The sequence below is a fragment of the Myotis brandtii genome, unplaced genomic scaffold, assembly GCF_000412655.1.
Source record: "Myotis brandtii unplaced genomic scaffold, ASM41265v1 scaffold253, whole genome shotgun sequence".
Classification (NCBI taxonomy): Eukaryota; Metazoa; Chordata; class Mammalia; order Chiroptera; family Vespertilionidae; genus Myotis; species Myotis brandtii.
The window spans coordinates 736,363-740,535 of NW_005359590.1; the positions used below are offsets into that span (position 1 = coordinate 736,363).

Genomic DNA, 4,173 nt, shown 5'->3' on the forward strand with positions numbered 1-4,173 from the left:
GGACATCCCCCGAGGGCTCCCTGGCTGCCAGAAGGATGTCTGACTGCAAGCTTAGGCCTGATCCCCTGGGGAGTGGGCCTAAGTCGACAGGTGGACATCCCCCAAGGGGTCCTGGACTGTGAATGGGCGCAGGCCGTGCTCAGGGACCTGCCCTGAGTGCACCGGGCCTCTAGTCTATATATATAAAAGCCTAAGCAACTGGCCAACTGGCTGGTAGCTATGACACACACTGACCATCAGGGGGCAGATGCTCAATGCAGGAGATGCTGAGCGACAGTAACTTTGCAGAGTGCCCTCTCGCACTCCAGGACCCTCCCTGGGGATGTTGGGCTGCCAGTTTCAGCCTGATCCCTGCAGGCCAGGCCAAGGGACCCCATCTGCCAGAGGGACCTCACTCACTCCACAGACGCCCTCGAGCCTTGGTGCCGCCCCAGGTGTGACTGGCTGGGGAGGGACTGCAGGAGGATGGCTCTAAGGTGTGTCTGGCCCATCTTGCCCAGTCCCGCCCCGCCATTCTCGAACTCCGGGACCCTCCCAGGGAATGTTGGACTGCCAGTTTCAGCCTGATCCATGCAGGCCAGGCCAAGGGGCCCCATCTGCCAGAGGGACCCCACTCACTCCACAGACGCCCTTGAGCCCTGGTGCCACCCCAGGTGTGACTGGCTGGGCAGGGACTGCAGGAGGATGGCTCCAAGGTGTGTCTGGCCCGTCTTGCCCAGTCTCACCCCGCCAGCCACCTTCTAATTAATTTCCTTTCAGTGTGCACGAATCCATGCACCAGGCATCTAGTATAAGAATAATCAAAGCAGCATTATTTGAAATACGCAAATCTGGAAACACAAATGCTCATTGGCAGCATATGATATATTCATACAATAGAACACTATTTGGCCATGAAAATGTATGCACAGCAGCTCCCATACACGAAGCTGAATCTCAAACATAATAGGTAGTGGATGCACTGGCCCGTACAGATCCCCTTTTCCAGGCCAGGGTACCCTCCCCTCAGCTCCTGCATGTATTGATTGATAATGGCTCACAACTGGTCCCTACTCTGGAAAATTGCCCTTGGCCTAAGGGTCCCTGCCCCCAGCACATCCTGGCCAAAGACTTCTTACGGACTTGCTTTCACAATATCTCGGTGGGACTAACACTGTGGTGTACCCATATTCCAGAGCTCCCTTGGGGGATGGGTTGAAGCAGATGCCTCATCCTTGCTTGGTTCCTGGCCCAACCCTGTCCTGTGTCCTTCACCACCTTTATCCTGAGAGCATGAGATCCACAACTCACATAGACCTGACCGGTTCTTGCCTCTGCATGTGAGGAATCCACCCTGAGACATATTGCTAAACTGGAGAGAGCAGCACTACAGAGGACATGTGTTCTGGTGCACCTAGGAGGTAAAACAAAGAAAAGCGAAGACATGGTCATCTCAGGATAGTGCTTCCCCAAGAGCTGTGATCGGAGAAGGCATATGGGCTTCTGGTCCCGGCAGGGTGCTGTTTCTTGACCTACCTGGTGTCTACGTAAATGTTCACTTGATAATTATAATTTACTGTATGTCATGTTTTATGCACTGTTTAGTATGTATTATATACACAAAAAGAAAACTTTCCAAGTAATTAAAGTTTTTTAACTTAAATAAAAATGTATTTCCTAATAAGAGAAGATGAACTGTTCAATTTCTGCTTTCTTATATTCGTTGAGATATTCCTTGTAGCCTAATACACAATCAAGGCTTGTAACTATTTCATGTATCATATTTATCAATATGCTAGATTTACATATACTTTGTACATCCATTAATTTTTTTTTAATATATGTTTTTTATTTATGTCAGAGAGGAAGGAAGAGGGAGAAAGAGATAGAAACATCAATGATGAGAGAGAATCATTGATCGGCTGCCTCGTGCACGCCCCCTAGCGGGGATCGAGCCCTCAGCCTAGGCATGTGGCCTGACCAGGAATCGAACCATGACCTCCCGGTTCATAGGTCGAAGCTCAACCACTGAGCCATATCAGCCAGGTGTACATCCATTAATTAAATAGTAATGATTGCATATGTTATTTATGACTGCAGAAAAATTATCCCAAAATTTAGTTGCTTAAAAACACTTCTTGGCCTGAGCACAGCAGAGGCTGCAGAAGCCTGTGGGGCCCAGTCCACTGTCGTGCTCCTCTTCTGCCTGGGCTGCTGGAATGGGCTGACCATGGAGGAGGAACAGCACTGCCCCTATTTCACGTGCAACACCTGTCCCTGCATGCACAACATCACCTGCAAGGTGACTAATCGGAAGTATCCAAAGCTGAAGGAAATGGAGGATGTTCCTGGTGAGCAGCTGCCTGGGAGCATGTTGACTCTCCTGCAGAGCCATGTCCTAAACGTGAACATCCTCGTGCCTGTTTCATGCAGCTCAGACCCGCTCTGCAGACGAGCCAATGGCCACCTTCTACAAGTGCTGTGACGCTCAGTGTGGACACAGCTAGAGGGACCAGTACCAGGCTGGCCCAGCTGCATGGTGTTTACTTTATTCCCTATGGTGGAGTCCCTGCTGGGAGGGAGCGCTGTGTGTCCTGGGAGTCTTTGCTGGTGTGGCAGGAAGCTAATCCTCTCAGGGTTGTTGGCCAGGGTATCAGGAAGTGGAGAGCCCATCTTCCAATCAGTGGATGAATTCATTAATGTCCAGAAAGGTTTTGTGTGTGGGGAGGATTATCCACAACTAAGTACATTCTGTTTAAGGTCCTGTTCATTCATCTTTTACATTTATTGGGCAATTGACATTCTTTTACCATCAACCAGCACTCTTACATAATTACATTGTTCACACAACTAATAGAGTAAAACATTTGGTACATTAGTTGTTCCTAATTATTTAACTGTTAATTGCAAACTTAATCAAAATTTATTCCAAATATTTAATTTAAATGAAAAGTTATTTTTAAAAAGCTATTTCTTATCTCACGTTTTCTGTGGGTCAAGAACTCGGGCGTGGCCTACGTGGGTCCTGTGGTTTCTCCCAAGGCTGCAGTCAGGTGCTGGCCGGGGCTGCAGCCCCCTCAAGGCTGGACCTGAAGGCTCCACTCCCAAGAACACTCATGTTGTTGCTGGGGGGTTCCGTTCCTCATGGTTTGTTGCACGAAGGGCTTCAGCTCCTTGCTGCCTGTTGGCTGGCGGCTTCTTTCCGTGTTTGCCATGTAAGCCTCTCACGGTGGCAGTTGGCTTCCATAAGGCAAGCAAGGCAGAAGCCAGAGCCTTTTCTATTACCTAATCTGGGGTATAGAATTCCAGGCGCGTTTTGCTGTATCCACTCACTAGAAGCAAGTCACTAGGTCCAGCTCACACTTGAAGGGAAGAGATTACACACGGCATGAAGACCAGGAGACAGGATCATCAGCAATGCTACCAGAGCTGCCTACTGCAGTGACATAATTCACCCGCTGGCGTCTCCTTTGTTGCTTTGGAGAATCTCTGACCATTATTAAATAAGTAAAATCCTGACTGATACTCATCCTGGATCACAGTGTAGAGTTTTGCATGGAAAAAGCAGTTGGATCACAGACTAACATCTCACAGCCAGAGTTTGTCCTTATGACTTTGGAGCTTGTATTTTAAAAATTGTTCATTTTCGCTGCTCACAGTACCATTTTAATATGAGATGTACCTTTCACAGTCACTCAGCCTCTTGTTGACCATCTGGAGGACCACTGCATGTCTTTTTGAGGTGCCTCTAAGGCCCCCAAAGTGAATTGTAAGTCTGTATCATCACCTATGCTTAAAAACAGACCTTTATAAGTATACATATTGAGTAAAAATCTGAGTTTTGAGTGATGTGACAACAGAAATCCTATATAATAAAAGGCTAACATGCAAATTGACCAAATGGTGGAACAACCGGTCTCTATGATGCCCCCTGACCACCAGGGGGCATACGCTCAATGCAGGAGCTGCCCCCTGGTGGTCAGTGCGCTCCCACAGGGGGAGCACCGCTAGCCAGAAGCCCAGCTCACAGCTGCAGCAGTGGCAGTGGCAGTGGCGGGAGCTTCTCCCGCCTCCGCGGCAGCGCTAACCATGTCCGACTGATGGACATCAGTTGGACATCTCCCGAGGGCTCCCAGACTACGAGAGGGTACAGGCCGGGCTGAGGGACAACCCCCCCTCCCGAATTTCGTGCAC

At 49.1% G+C, this 4,173-nt stretch overlaps 1 pseudogene; it reads left to right on the plus strand.

The window, feature by feature from the left end:
• The first annotated feature begins 2,026 nt into the window (after positions 1-2,026).
• On the plus strand, positions 2,027-2,486 carry LOC102261484 (annotated as a pseudogene).
• The last annotated feature ends 1,687 nt before the right edge of the window (positions 2,487-4,173 follow it).